At 32.1% G+C, this 20,543-nt stretch overlaps 1 non-coding gene across 1 annotated transcript; it reads left to right on the top strand.

The window, feature by feature from the left end:
* Positions 1 to 366: 366 nt before the first annotated feature.
* On the top strand, positions 367 to 473 carry LOC128040081 (small nucleolar RNA R71). Its single transcript, XR_008194740.1, has one exon. It is a non-coding gene; the product is annotated as a small nucleolar RNA R71 (small nucleolar RNA).
* The last annotated feature ends 20,070 nt before the right edge of the window (positions 474 to 20,543 follow it).

Here is a 20,543-nt window from a genome sequence, read left to right on the forward strand (position 1 = left end):
GGTCATTCTTCAAATAAATAAGCTTCCCCACAATAAACATAGGCTATATCTTTGAATTGATTGGGTGGCTGAGCTGCAAAACTAGTAAACCCATTAGTGGTAAAATTTTTAAGCATTGAGGAAATTGAAGATACCTAAGATGCAAGTGAAGTGAGAGCGTCCACTTCTTGTACTCCAATGACTCATCTTCCTAATGCTGCTTGATTGGTTGGCCATTGATAATTGTTGCTGGCAATTCTCTCAATGATTTCATAAGCCTCGTTATAAGACTTAGAAAGGAGAGCACCATTAGTAGAAGCGTCCACTACCATCCTTGTGTGAGCATTGAGACCATCATAGAACGTCTCAAGTTGGATGCAATGAGGGATTCCGTGGTGAGGGCACTTCCGTAATAATTCTTTGTACCTTTCCCATGCCTCATACACGGACTCATCATCCATTTGTTGGAAAGTAGTGATCTCTTTCCTCAACTTAGCATTCTTGCTAGGCGAGGAATACTTCATGAGGAATCTTTCTGCTAACTCTTGCCATGTGGAAATGGAATTTCGTGGCAATGAGTTCAACCAAGCTTGAGCTCTGTCCCTTAGCGAATACGGGAGCAACTTTAATCGTAGTGCATCTCTGGGTACTCCGGCTAACTTGAATGAATCGCTCACCTCCATAAACAGTCTTAAGTGAAGGTAAGGATCTTCGGTAGGCATTCCACTGAATTGGCCCACTGTTTGAAGCATCTGGAACATGACTGGCTTCAGCTTGAATTGTTGTTCCTCAATTTCGAGTCTCCTAATACCTAGATTAAGATCATGAAACACTGGCACAACATACTGTCTTAGAGTTCAATCCCTATCATGAAACACTGGTACGGCATACTCATAAACACTTTAAACAAACACAGAAAAATTAATTAAGTTGAACAGAAAAATAAACCAAAATGCAAAATTTAACAAATTCATAAATAATTATTTTTAAAAACAGTCCCTGCAAACGGCGCCAAAAACTTGGAATGATGGAAATGTGCAAGTGTACACAATTGCAACAAGTAATAAACTGACAAGTAAATGTCGAGTTAAAATGTAGGGACTACTCCACAATTTTCCCCTTTCCTCAGTTATTGTCTTTTTGACTCAATTCTTGATCTATATAATAATTAAATTCGATTTATTACAGCCACATACATTTCAAATTCAATTTAATGCATGAAACCCTTATGTTTTTATTATTTACACATTTTCCCTAAACTTTTACATTTCTCACAATTTAGTCCCTAAACATGAAATTCCAAATTTAACAAAAATTTTACAACTTCTCATGCTAAACAAATTTTCACCTATTTTAATATTCAATCAATTTAGTCCTTTAACCAAAAACTAACAAAATCAATTTAAAAACTAGTCATAATGAACAACCAATATTTCAAATCAATCATTTAACATCATAAACAACAAGAATTCATCAATGTTAAAATCCAAAATCTTTAACAGTTTCAAAAACAAATGTACAGGTTAGCTGGACCTAGTTGCAATGATCTAAAAAACACAAAAATTATAAGAAATGGGTTGGAAAATCATTTACGTGCAAAGAAAATGTGATGGTCGAACTTACTACCTTCAATGGTGTTTTCTTCCTTTTCAATTTCGGTCAAGACTCACCAAAGAAGATGACATTTACTTTTGTTTTATTTTACTAACTTATTTTTATTAAATTACCAAATTACCCGTAAATTATTCACACATTTTTCATCCTATTTTATGCTTTAACCGTCCATGTCAATTAGAAGTGGCATAATTACATTATAGAACCTCCCACCTTTACTAATTAATCCCTCTAGCCACATAATTCAATAATAAATAAGTTTTTACATCTATTACAATTTAGTCTTTTTTACTCAATTAACTAACTAGACATTAAAATTTGTTCACCGAAATTTAATATGACTCTAATGTAACTCCATAAACATTAATTAAATAATAAAACACGATCTCACATATCAGAATTGTGATCCCGAAACCACCATTTTTGACGCCACTTAAAATGGGATATTACAACTCTCCCCATAAAGAAATTTTCATCCTAAAAAATCTTACCAGAGAAAAGGTTCGGATATTGAGATATCATAATATCTTCTGTCTCTCACATAGCTTCCTCAATTCCATGTCATCGCCATAAACTTTAATTAACGGCACGGATTTATTTCTTAACTCTTTTATTTCTCGAGCTAAAATCTCTACAGGCTTTTCATCGTAAGTCAAATAAGGTTGTAACCCAATTTCATCCATAGTAAGTACATGTGATGGATCAGAACGGTAACATCGGAGCATCGAAACATGAAAAACATTATAAATTCTATCAAGCTCCAGAGGTAACGCCAAACCATAAGCTACGGGTCAGATTCTTTCTAGAATTTCATATAGCCCGATAAATCTGGAACTGAGTTTTCTTTTTCTGCCAAAACGTAATACTTTCTTCCATGACGAGACTTTCAGGAACGTTTTCTTAGTGGCAGAAAATTTTATATCTTTACCTTTCAAGTCAGTATAAGATTTTTGACGATCAGATGCAGGTTTCAAGTTATCTCGAATAATTCAAACTTTTTCTTTAATTTCTAGAACTAAATCAAACCCATGTAACTACTACATTTACGCCCGTATAAAGCCTCGTACAAAACTATCTTTATGCTAGACTAATACATATTAATATATGTGAATTCGGCTAACGGTAAATATTTTTCCCAGCTACCTTCAAACTCAATAATACAACACTGTAACATATCTTCTAAAACATGTATTATTCGCTCAGACTGTATGCGGATAAAAAGTGGTACTAAAATTCAACCTGGAACCTCAAGCCTTATTGAACTTACCCCAAAATCTAGAGGTAAACCTCAGCTCTTGATCTAATATAATCGACAATGGCATGTCGTGCAATCTCATAATTTTAGAAACATATAATTCAGCCAATTTCTCGAGCGAATGGTTAGTTTGAATATGTATAAAATGAGTTGATTTCGTTAATCTATCAATGATAATCCAGATTAAATATTTTCTTTTTGGAGTCAAAGGTAACCCTGAAACAAAATCCATAGTGATTCATTCACACTTCCATTCTGGAATCATCACAGGTTGTAACAAACCCGATGCAACCTGATGTTCGACTTTCACTTGTTGACAAACTAAACATCTTCATACAAATTCTACTATTTCACGTTTCATACTAGGCCACCAATAACGTTGTTTCATATCATTATACATTTTAGTACTCCCAGGGTGAATCGAGTAAACACTATTGTGAGCTTCATTCAATAACTTTTGTTTTAACTCAGAATCATTCAGTACACATAGTCGATCTCAAAAATATAAACAATCATCAACCACGATATAAAAATCAGACTTCTGACCACTTTTCACTAGGTTGAGACTCGACAACAAATCTGAATCATTTTTTTGAAGTTCTTGAATCTTCGATAAAAATACTGGCTTTACTATCAACTCAACCAAAATAGGATCATCAAGTTCCAAAGTCAAATTTGCATTCATAGCTTTAAAAGTAAACAAATATTTTTTACTCAAACCATCTGCAACAACATTAGGTTTCCAAGGTAATAATCAATTACTAAATTATAACCCTTTAATAATTCAAACCACCTACCGTAATGCAAATTCAATTCTTTCTGAGCCATCAAATAGTTAAAGCTTTTATGATCGGTGAAAATATGACATTTCTCACCGTATAAATAATATCACAAAATTTTGAAAGAAAAAAAACCACTGTAGCCAACTCCAAGTCATGTGTCGGATAGTTCCGTTCGTGAGGCTTCAACTGTCTTGAGGCGTAGGCTATCACCTTACCACTCTGCATCAGGACGCAGCCTCCACAAAGGGACATATCACTATAAATAATCAATTCTTTTTCGATTTCAGGTTCAGTCAATACTGGAGCTTCAATTAACATATTCTTCAACTGCTCCAAAATTATCTGACATTTATCGGTCCAGACAAAATTAACATCTTTTTGCAACAACTTAGTCATCGGAGATGCTATAATGAAAAAGTTTTTGACAAAACGCCGATAATATCCTACTAAGGGCTAGTTTGGCAATGCTTTTGAAAAGTGCTGTGGAAAAGTACTTTTGAAAAGTTTGGTTTAAAATTTGAGTGTTTAGCATTGTTGTCAAAAAGTACTTTTGAGAAATAAAATGTGCATTTTAGACATGCTATTATCAAGTAACAAATATGCATTTAAATAATATTTAAATTAGTTAATATTATTATATTTTAGTAAGAATATAAAAAAATTATTATAACTTGTTGTTAATATTTTAATATATGAAATATAAATTTTAAATATTTCTAAGCAATAAATATTAATTATTTATAAAATTTAATTAGAATATATAAACTATATTTTAAATATTTAAATATAGCCATTAAATATTTGGAATTAGTATTTTAAAAAATATTTTTTTTTATTTTTAATTAATGATTTTAACACATTTGTAATTAAGCACCAAGAAAAAAAATAAAAGAACTATGTTATTGAAGGGGTGAAAAAGTAATTAAGCACTAAAAGTGCTTTTGGGAGAGGAAAAGCTAAAATTTTTAGCGTCTCCTTTTCAGAAGTGCTTTTGAAAAGCACTTCTGAAAAACTAAAAATTTCAGCCAAAAGCAACTTGTTCTGCACAACTTTTCTTCTAAAAGTGTTTTTGGAGTCAGAAGTGCTTTTTTTAAGCAATGAAGAACTGGCCCTGAGCCTAAAAAGGTACGTACTTCAGAAACATTCTTTGGTACTTTTCAATAAAAAATTGTCAATATTTTATTCGGGTCAACACGGATACCATCAACAGAGATAACATGACCCAGAAAACTAACCTTCTGTAACCAAAATTCACATTTACTGAATTTAGTATAGAGTAGTTTTTCACGTAAAGTTTGCAACACAATTCTGAAGTGCTCGGCGTAATTAGACTCGTTCAATGAATATATCATACTATCATCAACGAATACCACAACAAACCTATCTAAATACGGCTAAAATACCTTACTCATTAAGTGCATAAATGCAGCAGGAGCATTGGTCAAACCAACCGGCATTACTAAAAACTCATAATGATCGTATTGAGTTCTAAATGCAGTCTTTTGTACATCATGATCTTTACCTTGCAATTGATAATATCTGAATCGCAAATCAATCTTTGAAAACACTGTAGCTCCCTTCAACTGATCGAACTAATCATCATTACGAGGTAACGAATATTTATTCTTTATGGTGTCTCAATTCAACTGTCGATAATCTATGCATAATCTCATTGACCCATCTTTCTTTTTCACAAACACAACTGGAGAACCCCAAGGTGACATATTCAGTCGAATAAATCCATGGTCTAACAATTCCTGCAACTATGCTTTCAAGTCTTTCAACTCGGTAGGAGCCATTCCTTACGGAGCTATTGAAATTGGAGTTCTTTTGAACACAAGTTCAATTAGAAATTCAACTTCTCTAGTTAATGGTAACTCTGGCCATTCCTCGGGGGAAACATCATCATACTCTTTAAATATCGGTACTTGATTAATTTTTTATTCTACCACTCTTGAATCGAGGGCAAAAGACAATTAAACCTCGCTCCCTTTTCTATCTACTTATAGCTTCAATTGTCGAAATCACATTTGTCGTACAATCGAACCCATCAGCCTTAGCACAAATAAATTCACCACTCGGACGTTTCAAACCAACTTGTTTTCTTCGACAACGTACAATTGCATCATGCTTAGATAACCAATCCATTACAAAAATAAGATCAAAATCATCGGATGGTAATAGTATCAAACTAGTAGGAACGTCGTAACCCCGAACTTTCAGTGGACATGACTTACAAATCTGATTAACTAAAACACACTAACCAAGAGGATTTGTTACATTAACTGTTTAATCAATTGACATAATAGGTGAATTCCTTTTTTCTACTAATGCAGTGCATATATAAAAGTGTGTTTACCGAGGGTCAATCAATGCATATACATCAAAATCAAAAAGAGAGAAAGTATTAGCAATAACATCTAGAGCAGAAGCTTCTTTTAGAGCTCTAATTGCATAAGCCCTGGCTGGTGCTCTAACTACAGATCTTTCATTTGTATCACCAATTTTCCCTTGACCAGGTATAGCATTTCTACCATTTCCAGGTCGTCTACTTCTCTATGGAGTAGCTTTAGGCTTGGTAGTCTAGTTTCCCAAGTCACTATGTCGTTTTGGGCAATCTATGACAAAATAATCAGGAGGTCCACATCGAAAACAAGTTCCCAGCTTAGATTGACATTTTCCAAAATTTCTTTTGCCACATTTTTAGCAAAAAGTCTTCTCCACATTTCTCACACTACCAACACTAGCAGTCGATCAATTAACAGACCTCAAGCTACTCTGTCTAGGTCTATCTCTACTAGTGAACTCTGAAGAAGAAGTCGATTGATTTGCTTTATTTTTGAACTTCTTCGATAGAAAAGTTTAAGTTGATTTGGATGATCCTCTTTTATTGAAATCTCAAGATCTCCAATTAGGTTGCCTTTTACTTTTGCAAATTTCTTCAACTTTCCAAGCGTGTTTCGAAAGTTCCACAAATTCTCATAATTTCAACACAATAACCGACATTCGAATTCCATCCTTCAAGCTGTCTTCGAATCTAATCCATATCTCCTCTTCATTTGATACGATATTACGAGCATAATTGCTTAACTGTAAAAACTCCCATTCATACTCGACTACTGATCGATTCCCTTATTTCAACTGAAGAAACTCTTTTTTTTTCAAGATAAAATCATCTAACGTATTTTTTCCTGAATTCTACCTGAAACAAATCCTAGTTAATACGGTCACCGGATGTCATTGTGATTAAAGAATCCCACCAAGAGTATGCTTCATCTTTTAACAACGAAACCGCACATCTAAGGCAATCTTCAAGTGTACATATCAATTTCGTAAAAACTCTCTTCGTATTCACTAACTAGTATTTCGCTTTTGCAAAATCATCATCAACCTTACCTTTAAATTCTTTACCTCCACATTTATGAATTTTATCCATATAGAGGTGCCAAATGAGGCATGATAGGGGGTGAAGGTTGCGGAGTCACAAGGTTCACTCATTTAAACTCATTAAACCATTGGTTCATCATAACAAAAAAAATACACAATTCATTTTATCACCAAAAGATTGCGGAACTGACGCACTTTGACTTAGTTCCGAGTAGGACGCTTGAACATTACTCTCAGCTTCATTAACTACGACCTAATTTGATCCGACTGACATCTTTTATCTATAAGAAAATACAATGTTAGAGCCAATCAAAAGCATTACACTGTCACAGGGTATAAGTGGAATGTGTATTCTAGACTCTTTACACACTATAATAGTCTTAGAATCGACTAAATTGTGGCTCTGATACCACTAAATGTAATACCCTTATCCCGTCTCTGTTGTCAGATTAAAGTTACAGAGTGTACCGAGCAAAACAAAACACTTAACTACTTAATAGACATAATTTTACAAATAAATGCTAGCAATTGTTAGATAATTTAATTCATAGCATACATACACATATAGGCATTAAATCAAGCATATGGTGTCGTGAAAACAGTTTGAGAACAATCTGGGATCAAATTGGAACAAATTAGAAAATTTCAGAAAAACTTAAAAACTAGGAAAATGGGAGTCACATGGCCGGGTGGCCAGGCTGTGTGAACATTCGATGTCAGGACAAACGGCTATGTCCCAACCTATGTGTTTGCCCGTGTGTCTGTCTGTGTGAGTATCCGAAATAAGGCCACACGAATGTGTTGCAGGCTATATTCTAGACCATGTGTGTATTCAAACTTGGGTCACACGATCGTTTAGCAGGCTGTGTGCTAGACCATACAACAAACTATTTTGAGACACACGGTCGTGTCTCAGACCGTGTTAGACACTGACTTTGGCCACACGGTAGTGTCTCAAACCGTATCAATCCTGCACCTAATTTTAAAATGACACACGGCCGTGTGACAGCCTGTGTGCAGCATATGTAACCCCAAAAACAAGCCAAAACAAGCCTAATTCTTGCCCATCAGGACACCCCATTTCCACAAGCCTTAACATGATCAAACCACATAGAAATATACTCAAAATGTACCATTTCAAACAACCCGTAAGACCTAACCAATATGTCATTCAAAGGCACCACAAATCACATACCAATTCACCTCAATTACAAGGTTGCAAACATTGAATAAACCTGTAACACCTCTAACTCGTCTCCGTTGTCGGATTAGGGTTTTAGAGCATTACTTTACATTCAAAAACATTTAAACATTGTATCATTCAATAATTCAATCACATTATAAACCATTCATATACATGTACATTTCTCCTAAATCGAGCCCTTGAGGCCTTAAGAATAGCTTAGAAGCAATTCGGGACCAATTTGAAATAGATCGAAAAGTTTAGGAAAAAGTTATAAAAATTGGGACACAATGGTCACATGCCTGTGTGGCCTAGCCGTGTACCTCACATGGCTGAGACACACACCCGTGTCTTAGGCCATGTAACCTTCGAACTAGGGACACACGGCCGTGTCCTCACCCATGTAACTCTCAAAGTAGGGTCACACAGTCGTGTCATACACCCGTGTGTCAGGCCGTATACCTCTCGAAGTTGCCCTACACGCCCATGTGTCAGGCCATGTGCTAGGCCGTGTAACTCACTAAATTGCATACAAAGGAACTATCAGATGACACACGGCCGTGTCGAGACACACGACTGAGTCATACACCCGTGTCTCAAGCCGTGTGGACCCAAATTTACTTAAAATCAAGCCATTTCCAACACCAAGACATGCATAACCATTTGGACCATTTGTGCACACTTTTAAGGCACCTAAACATCATTCAAACATGCATAAATATGTAACTTCAAAGAACCTAGTTCATTTAACCAATATGTCATTCAAAGGCTCCTCAATTTGTATACAAACATCAAAACTTAAACTAAAGTCATTTAACCATTTCACATTTACCCAACCTAATGCATTTTAACCATCACATACCAACATAAATAACTATTTCTATGCCATCACAATATCTCAATGGTTTACATACATTATTACTTAAAGGTACCAAAATGACATAGTTTAACATGCACTTCCAAGTCCATCAACCAAACATACTTTTCCAAACATAACATACCAAATTACCAAATACATAACTTCTTATACATATTAATAAGGTTATTTCCATCCATAATAACCTAGTTCAAATATGAACTAAAACATATCACCAGTAACCATTTTCATACCATCATCAACATGCCAAGAGAACCATATCATCAAGCACTTTAAAGTAACCAAAATCACATAGTTTGGTAAGGTATCAAGGTGTACCAAACTAACATAGCATTCCAAAGCTTATACATACTAAAACACCATTAACACATGCATCATAATACCATTACAAATCACCCTATACATGTCATTATAAACCTTAGTCAAATTACTCAAAAACTACCAAATTGTCCACTGGATAGTGTGATAGATCTCTGACAAACTTCCAATCGATCGAGCTTTCGATAATTTGTAAAATAAAGGAAAATAACTACGTAAGCAATGATTGCTTAGTAAGGTCATATAAACTCTAAACATAACTTACCACTTCAATATTATAATACATAGATAAAGCATCATTCAACACCAAGACTTTAAACTTGGAATAAGCCTATTGAACGTCATTCAACTCACAAATGAGTAAGTTCATCAACATCATATATAATTTCATTCGTAACATAATAGGATTTTATAAGACATATTACATAATCATCAACCCTTTCATAAGATTATGAACCATTCCATTTACTTACTTACCATTCCATTCCAAATGCTTAACATAAGCCTAAACAACATCATCAATTCACGAGTTAGTGTATTTGTCTATGATATAAGTGAATTCATCTATAGCATAAGTGGATTTCTCATATATAAGTACATCATTTAACTCATCAATCCTTTTATAACATCATATTACATCGCAATTATCAACTTACCGTTTCATTCCCTTTTCTTACCCGTTGAACCATCTAGAATTATATCAGATACTCAGGAAAGCTCACACAAAGTGTTCCTTTACATAACTGTAATATTTCCTTTATATCATTGTTCACACGAGCTGTGAAATGGGCTTGCTCACACAAGTTGTAAGTCGAAATGTAAGCTACATGATGCTGCTCACACGAGCTGTAGAGAATCCGCAACAAATGCAGGACCTCAACCATTGGTAGGACATTCAAGACCAGCACTTGAAACATGAAATCCCTAATTACATGTCACTTGTATCCTACGAACTCCTAAAGTTCAACTGAGACTCAACATCTGTCAAATCATCATAGCTTTGGTACGATTATACATCGATCCATTTACATTAAAATAACATAATAAACATTCAAATTAACAACATTAATTCAATAATCATTCATACGAACTTACCTGGCTAAATTGCAGCAATGACTATATACAGGGGCTATTTGGTAATTTTTTCTTCTCCTCAATTTTCCACTCATTCTTGATCTAAATTAGTAATTCCATTCACTTCATTAACTCAAACAGCAAAACCAATTCATTTTATGCAATTAATACCTTTGTTACATTTTTAAAAAATTTCCACTAATATTTTACTTCTAAGCAATTTAGTCTCTAAGCCCAAAACATGCAAATTAACCATTTTTATTCAGTTTCATGATTAGCCGAATTATTTGGAACCTTAATATAGCCCATGTTTGCTATTATTTCACAACAAGTCCTTGTTCTTTTACTAATTTCACATTTTAGTCCTTAAACACTAAAATCATCAAAAATTACTTAACAAAATACTTATATTTAATAATAAAGCTTAATAATCTATCATAAAATTTCAAGAACACCTCAAATTCATCCATGGTAAAATTTGAAACATTTAAATATTTAACAAATTTACCCTCGGGTTAGCTAGATTAAGCTAATACGATAACAAAACATAAAAATCATTAAAAACGGGATCGATATGCTTACCATGCACCCAAAACCAATTTGGCCGAAAGCTTCCCTAAGCTATCCATGGAGGTTTGGTTGTATTTGAGAAAAACCAAAAAGATGATAGCATTTTAGGCCTTTTGTTTCTTTTAATTTCATTTAATTATAAAATTACAATTTTGTCCTTTTAGAAATTAATCAAATTTCAAGCATTTAATTACCCAAAATCATCCTCCAAAATTTCAATTGGTATAATTTCTATATTAGTCTTGCAATTTAGGATTCCATAGCCATTGGACCCCTTTCACTAAAAGAACTCAACTTTTACACCTTTTTTGATTTAGTCCTTTTTACTTAATTAACCATTTAAATGTCAAAATTTCTTAACGAAATTTTAATACAACCTTAATGACACGCCGTAAATATTTAATAAAATTTCTTAACGAAATATTTATAGAAACGGGGTTTCGATGCCTCATTTTCTAAAACCACTTAACTTTAGAGTCATATCACTTGAACCTAATTATTATTTCAGAAAAAACATAAATTACCATATCAAATTTTATTTTAATACCACATTTGACTCGTTAATATTAAATAATAATATTTACGAATTTACTCGTAGGATTTGTGGCTCCGAAACCATTATTTTCAACACCACTGAAAAACGGGCTGTTACAAAACCTTATCATTATCTAGCCATTCATGTCCAAATCACCAACCTACATGAATAAGGTATAACATACTCAAATAACCACTTCAAAACATTACCATCATATATTTACATAACTTAGGATCAACTTAGTTATAGCCAACACAAGTATACTCCAAGACCAAACATAATTCTAGGCATGCTATACAAAAATGACTTAACAATTTAAGTATTCACAACAATACACCTATATACATGCCACCTCCCAAAATGAAAAATAAAAATTACCAAGATGGCTGGATAGTGTGAGCTCCAAATCGATCCATCCGGTCGGTCCGCAAATTTGGCAACTACAAAAGAACATAAATGAAACAAGTAAGCTAAAGAAGTTTAGTAAGCTCATAGTTTAAACATCAAATTAATTTACCTTAATCGAAACAAATATTTAAAGAGATAATTTAAAATTCCTGATATCCAAATACAAGTCCACTAACCACATTAGTTTTTGCTCACATATCTAAATATATCATGATAACCCCTTCTCAAATAACTTACCATTACTGTAAACCACATCTTATCAATATAATTGTTCACACATGTAAAAAAGTGGTTCATTGTAACATTTTTCACTTACTAATACCATGAATATGCATTAACATTTAAATACATAATAAATTGTAATTCAATTAACATTTAACCCGATGAACTAAGTAACTCGACTCGAATACTCAGGTAACTACACCACACCAAAGGCATAATAGATGCGTAAAAGAGGCACTGAAGTGCAGTCAGAGGCACAAATGTGTAATCAGAAGCACCGAACTACAAACAGAGGCACCCAAGTGCAAACCCGTAAAAGCGCACATACTGACCCTAATGGCATGCCAATAGTATCCTAAGCGATTACTACGTTCAACCGACCATTATACGTAAATTCGTTACCTTTATACATATTCATCATTCAGAGGCACTTCATCATTTCCATACACATGCTATATATTCAATGTATTAATGTCAATAATGTGCAATCACAAAATTTGCTACCATCAACTATTCATTTTCATATGTACTTAATTGCAATAATCGATCTCATATAGGTAACAAATGAAATATCACATATATATAACTAACTAGATAAAAATGACATAATAATAAGAAATTTACATTTACTTATCAAAACACTATCAACTTACCTAGGACCGCTTCCGGTTAAAACGTAGGGACTACTCTGAAATTTTCCATTTTCCTTGGTTATTGTCTTTTTGACTCAGTTCTTGATCTATATAATAATTAAATTCAATTTATTGCATTCACAAACATTTCAATTTCAACTCAATGCATGAGACCCTTACGTTTTTGTTATTTACACATTTTTCCTAAACTTTTACATTTCTCACAATTCATTCCCTAAACCCAAAATTCCAAATTTAACAAAAATTTTACAATTTCTCATGTTAACCAAATTTTCACCCATCCATTTATAGCACAAAATTATTTTAAAATCTCAAGAATTCCCTATGAATTTTAGTATTCAATCAATTTAGTCCTTTAACCAAAAACTAACAAAATCATTTTACAAACTAATCATAATCAACAACCAATATCTCAAATCCATCATTTAACATTATAAAAAAAAGAATTCATCAATGGTAAAATCTAAAATCCTTAACAGTTTCAAAAACAAAAGTACGGGTTAGCTGGACCTAGTTGTAACGATCTTAATTTCGAACCTACCAAAAAAATCACTTACATGCAAAGAAAATGTGACGGTCGAACCTACCCCTTCAATGGTGTTTTCCTCCTTTTCAATTTCGGTCAAGACTCACCAAAGAAGATGATATTTACTTTTGTTTTATTTTACTAACTTATTTTTATTAAATTACCCTTAAATTCTTTACACATTTTCACCCTATTTTATGCTTTAACCGTCCATGCCAATTAAAAGTTGCATAATTACATTATAGAACCTCCCACCTTTACTGATTAATCCCTCTAACCACATAATTCAATAATAAATGAGTTTTTACATATATTACAATTTAGTCCTTTTTACTCAATTAACTAGCTAAACATTAAAATTTCTTCAACAAAATTTAATATGACTCTGATGTACCTCTATAAACATTAATTAAATAATAAAACACGATATCACATATCAGAATTGTGGTCCCGAAACCACCATTTTTGACGCCACTAAAAATGGGATATTACAAATTTACCCCTATTAGAGCTAATTGATAAAATTTCCCAATATGCCAAATTTTTAAAAGAAATTATGTCTAAGCATAGGAAACTCAGAAGAGCGAAACAAATAAATAAAAATTCCTCATGTATTGCTAATATAACTAAGAAAATACCTCCAAACTAAAAGATCTAGGTAGCTTCACAATTCCTATAGAGATGGGAGACATAAACTTTACTAAGGCCCTATGCGATTTAGGTGCAAGTATAAATTTAATGTCACTATCTATTTATAGAAAACTCAGATTAGAGGAACTTAAGAACACATCGATAACACTACAATTTGACGATAGGTCATTGGTACACCCTAAAGGTGTATTAGAAGATGTATTAGTCAAATTTAGGCAGTTTATATTTCATGTAGATTTCTTTATCTTTGACTTCGAGGAAGATCATGAGATTCCCATCTTGTTGGGAAGACTGTTTTTAGCTACATTCAAGTCCACCATCGATGTAGAGAGAATGAATTGATAATGAAAATCATTGGGGAAGTGGAAGTGTTTAAATGTGGTAATCCTTCAAAGGATGAGGAACCTGTAAGGTACTTAATCGAAAGTTGTAATGCATTATCTTATCGTACCACTACCAACCTTGGTCAAAGATAGGGATAGAGATAATGTTCAATCTTGAAGGCAAGAGAAAGAAAAATCAAAGGTTAATGGTGGTGATAGGTGCGACGACAACAATGGTGGGAGAAAAAGAAAAGAAAAAAAATATCAAGGAAGGCAGAGGAGGTTAGAGATGACAAAGGTAGAAGAAAAGAGAGTTAGAGGCTGGTTATTTTGAGCAAAAATTGTATTTATACCTCGGTTTACTAGACTTGGGTGACAATACATCAAAAATCAGGGAATTTTTGCAAAAGAAAAAATATTTATTTTGTAAAAGATGAGACTTGAACTTAAGACCTTCAACTAACTTTCAAGCTTTCACATTTAATACCATTAGGTTAATTCCCTATTTTTGATTCTTTTTTCTACATTTTTATTGAGTTAAATTTGGGACGTTATACGCCTTCATACTCAATCATGCAATTAACACGAATATGCAAACAAATAAATTAAGTTTGAATCATTGAATCATAAAAGTACAAACCGAATCCTCGTGTCACTTGTCGACGACTTTTGCTTTTTCTTTCCCTCTCGATGGCCCAACGTCGTCTTTAGCTATGCCTAATAATTCAACAAGTAAACGATATCAAATTTCATCCAATTCACACTTGGATACAAAGCCAAGCATATTTTGCAATTTATTCAATTTAGTCCCTATACTCAGGATATGCACATCTTTCAATATTTAGCATTGGATCAAAATACAATTTCACATTCTTTTATTAAGGACTCTATACTTTCTATACGTAGCAAAATTTCATAACAGGTTTTTAATTTATTCAATTTGTTCCCAAATGTTACAATGTTAACTAACAAGCTTATTTAGCTTTACAATTTAGTCATTTTCATGATATAAGCTTAATATCTTTCAAGTTCAAGCCTAATTCATCAATTTCTCAACAGTGGAAACTTTCTAAAAATTTAAATTTTGAACAAATTGATACATGGGCTAGATAAATCAAGCTCTCATTATCATAAATCTATAAAAATTACATGAAAAAGGGTTTGGTTACCCTAGAATTTGCTTGGTCAATTGTTCAAGCTCCAAAAATGGAGTTTTCTTTGTTTTGTTTCTAAAGGACGGTGAAAAAGATTGTAACTTATCATCTTTCTTTCCACTATAATGCTATTTATACCTTAACTGCCCTTTAATTAACCTTAATTAATTAGAATAATTATAACATCCCGATTTTGGGCCTAGTCGGAATTGTGGTTTCGGGACCACAAATCCGATGAAAAAATTTATTTTTCTTATATTTTTATGGTCTAAGATTTCACAAAATGATTTCGTGAAATTTTCGTTCAAAAATTTTGACGTTTGGGCACTCAATTCAGTCAAAAGGACTAAATTGTAAAAAATGCAAAAGTTGAGTTCTACATGTTAGGGGTGTCCAATTGTTATGAAATTTTAAATTGGAGGTCCTTATATGGTAATTAGACAATTTATTAAGTTGGTAGACAAAAATGGACATGGTTAGGCATGTTTCCAAAGTTTTTCATTAAGGGCATTTTGGTCATTTAGTTATTAAAATGAATTAAAAACAAAATTAAAAGCCAATTTTTCTCCATTAAACATAATAATAAGGGATGAAGTTTAATTTTCGAGCTTTGGGACAAAATTGTAAATATGCAAAAGTTTAGGGGCAAAAATGTAATTTTGTTAAAGTTCGAGTTAAGGACTGTTTTGATGAATGTGAGTATTAAATAAGCTAAATTTTCTATTATATATCAAGAAGAACAAAATTCAGAGTTAGACTGGGGAAAGAAAAAGGTTGAGGACTAAAGTGCTAGATTTGATCATATTTTGTATCGAGGTAACTTTACGGTAAATAAATGCAATATTTTGATAATTATTATTAATTCTATTTTTTTCAGCAATTATGTATTTATTTCATAAAAATATCTAATGTTAACTCGAGTATGAGATGACAGAGAATCAGTGTTAAAAGGCCCCGTTGAAACATGAGGAATGTATTGGATACAAATGTCATGACATTTGGGTAAAGAGATCCCATGTAAGACCATGTCTGGGACATGGCATTGGCATCATTGAGATTATGAGAGGTCCCATGTAAGACCATGTCTGGGACATGGCATTGGCACCGAGATGAGAGGTCCCATGTAAGACCATGTCTGGGACATGGCGTTGGCACCAATATGAGAGGTCCCCCGTAAGACCATGTCTGGGACATGGCATGGGCACCTATATGAGAACTCTCATGTAAGACCATATCTAGGATATGGCATTGGCAGTACAAGAAACATCCCATGTAAGACTATGTCTGGGATATAGCTTTGGCATGTTATATTCAGACAGGAGATTGAGTATCCTTAGTATTCCAAGTGATTCAACGAGCTAATAAATAGACGATGTTACATGAAAGTTCAGGTAAAAGCCTAATAGACAAGTTCAGGTGAGTTAATAAGATTAAGAGTATCTCAGTTATCAGTTGAGAAAAGAAATTTCAGCAACGAAGGAGTAAGTTAAGCAAGCAAGTAAGTAAACGAGTAAGAGAGTAAGTAAAGAAGAAAGTAAAGATCTTAATGCTTAATAAAAATTTATGAATATAATTGTTTATGATAAATGTTGTTATTTATTTACTTGTAAACTTACTAAGCTTTATGCTTATTTCTTTTATTTCTTTTTCTTTCATATAGTATTATCAAGCATAGTCGGGATCTTGAAGACGCTTGGAGGCGTTCACACTATCAACCACCACAACTCGGTATTTTAAGACGATAAATGTTTTGAGCTATGGCATGTATAGGGACTTGGTCATTTCGATTGTATATTCTTAAGATATGACCAAAAGATGATATGTAAATATTTGATGATGAATAGCTATTAAAATGGCTAAGTATGAAGGTGTTTGTTGTTATAAATGTCTAGGTGATAAATTATGCATAGAAATCATGAAAAAGTAAAAATTGGTAGTGAATCAGTTTTGAGACAGCAGTAGTGACGTGATTTTGAAAAATCACCAAGGATAGTAGAAAATGAATTAGAGGGTGGATGAGATATATAATTAAAGCTTATTGAGTCTATTTTCATATAAAAATAACAGTGTAGACAAAGGAATTATGTATTCTGAGATATTTTCATTTTAGTTAGACAAGGTCAATGTGGTTTTCAGAATCCCCTGTTCTAAATTTGGAAAATCATTAAAAATTGTACAAAAATATTTATGAGTTTTAATTTATAATTATAGATTCCTTATTGAGTCTATTTTCTGTAGCAACAAGTGAGAACACCATATGAAGTCTGTACAATGAGATAATTGAATTTTAGTGACAAGAGGTCAGAACAGTCAATCAGTGAAACAGGGGAGGATTTAACTAATAAACTGTTCTAATTAGCTGAACCAAAAATTCTAAAAAATTTATGGTAAATATATATATGAGTATAGTTTCAGGGAAAATTTATGGATATAAATTTTGAGTTTCGTAACTCGAGTTATAATTGATTTAGTGACTACTGCGCAGGTGGACAGCCTTATTATGAACAGTGAAATAACTTTTAAAAGTAAATTTTTATACCCCGAACTTTTAAGTGAAGTCAAGTAATGCCTCATGCTCGACTCCGGCAACGGTCTCGGGTAAGGGGTGTTACAATAATTATGTTTTATTTTATTAATTTACTATTAATCTAAACTAAGTAGTTATCATCAATATCATCTAATAAATCATGCTAACATTTGGTTTATTTGCCATTTTGATCCTTTGGATATTTGTTATCTGAATCCTCAAATCTTTTCTTAATCAAAACTTGCCTTTTACAATTTAGTTCCTGAGCCATAATTAACTACTTTTTTTGGGTAATTACTTAATCGATCTTTATAAAATTTTATCATAACTCCATAAATATTCTTATTTCATATTTACAAAGTTAGTTTACGAAATGGGGTTCCAAAATCGCATTTTTAACACCATTAGAAATTAGGTCATTACATATTTATTAAGAATGAATTGAACCTAAAAGACATTATACTTATTATTTGATAATGAGATAAGAATCATACTAATTGCTACTATAGAATAAGGAAACAAAATATAAATTAGTTATAATTAATTTTGTATAAATGAGATTGAGTAAAAAATATAGCAATATTGAAATTTAGTTTTGTTAGGGAAATTGTTTATGAAGTTGAATACAAAAGTAGTTTTAAATTTAAGAAGAGTTGTGAATGAGACAAGACTTGTGATAATACTTGAAATTTAAGTAAGAAGAGGTTACCTTTTTCAAGCTTGAATGCAAATACTCTATGAAAATTTTTTGTTATGTTTAAATGGCGGATTTAATGAGAAAGTAGAAATACACCTAATTAAGATTTAAATTTAGTTGGAATGGTAAATGGCTAACTTCTTAGTAATAAAGAAGTTTGATGTAAGAATTGATAAATAGAAAAATTTGGTTATGATATGTGAAAGATAAATAAAAATTTCAAAATGCTAAATGAATGCTAAACCAAGTTGTTATTAAATGAGTCCTATGTTTTATTTTGATTCATGAAAGAATGATAATGAAATAAGGACTTTTAATAAAGTTTAAATCTTGAGTAGAAAATATAGATTGTTAAATGACAAATGAATTGTTGAGATATAATATTTTATATTGATGATTGAGTACAAATGGTACACATATGTATGTGTTTTCGTATTATGAATAGATGTAGATAATGATAACATAAATGTAATGAATGTATATTATGTTATGTTAATTGAGATTTATAAATGATATGGGAAATTGTTAGTAGCCTTAGTATTTTGTGGTTCTTAGTCGTGATGTATTTAGCATGTCAATAAGAATAGATAATGTGTTTGGTGCGGTATATAAGATTTGTACCAGATGTGATTTATATGAGTTATATTATGGCACTTCGGTGCATTACTATATTGGAGTGTAGGTTGGAGCACTTCAATGTGTATATTGGAGTGATGGATGGTTGTATCTTGTACATTCGATGTATGAATCACCAAAGGTTATTAAGGGTTGTCAATAAAATTTGAATTGGAACATTATGCTATATTGCCATAATGAATTATTTTGATATATGTGTGTAATGTTGAATGATAATGTAGAAGTTGTGTAAATAAATCAATTATGCTTTAAATGGTAAGAATGCTCTTTTTGCCTATTATAAGTTGGTGCATACTATTTGTTTATATGATAATTTAGTAATTTATAAAGCTTGTAAAAATATATGTTTACTGGAATTCACTTTAATACTACTAAGCATAAATGTATGCTTAGCACTCTCGATTGTTTTTTTCCATGCGTAGGTTGGAGATCGAACAAGAGGAGGTAAGTCACTAAAGTTTTGCATCGAGTTAACTCACATCACGCAAACGTATAAACATGTTTGAGTCATTTATATTGCATAATTTAATGTCAGTGAGGTATGTAGGTAGGATATTACTGTGTTATTGAATTTTAATATGTATAAGTAATTTTTATAATTCATGTGATACTATCGTCTATTGGTTATTGAATTGAATTGCACAAATTTGAAAAAAAAAATATTGACTGTCATCATCAAAACATGTTTCTTAAAGTTTATACATCTGTTAAAGAAAAAATGTAAGTATCTTCGGGCATCAAGTGTAGTATGGATGTTCTGAAATTGTTGATGGTCTAAGTAAGGGTGGTACAATGACATTCTAAGAATTTTAGAAGGAAAAGACAAGCTAAATATAGCCTTAAAAGCTTTCCTCTTGTTCAAGAAAAACATTCACACCATTTCCATTACATGAAAGAGCAGTCTAAAACCCATTTTTTGCAATTTTTTTAAAAACTCAAGCAAATTATAAAATATCCAAAACGCTAATAAAGCTTTCAATTTCAATGTCTTAAAGTAAAAATAATTTTTTTTTAAAAAAAAGGAAGAAATCGGAATGAAATCGTATCTTTTTAACTTTGTATAAAAAATGTGGTGTTGGGCATAGCTTACTATTATGCTTTTAACCGAGTTAACACTAAATAATCATAAAGCGTAACATTATAAATCATATATATATATATATTAAATTCAA

The sequence above is a fragment of the Gossypium raimondii genome, chromosome 3 (genome assembly GCF_025698545.1).
Source record: "Gossypium raimondii isolate GPD5lz chromosome 3, ASM2569854v1, whole genome shotgun sequence".
In the NCBI taxonomy this organism is placed as follows: domain Eukaryota; kingdom Viridiplantae; phylum Streptophyta; class Magnoliopsida; order Malvales; family Malvaceae; genus Gossypium; species Gossypium raimondii.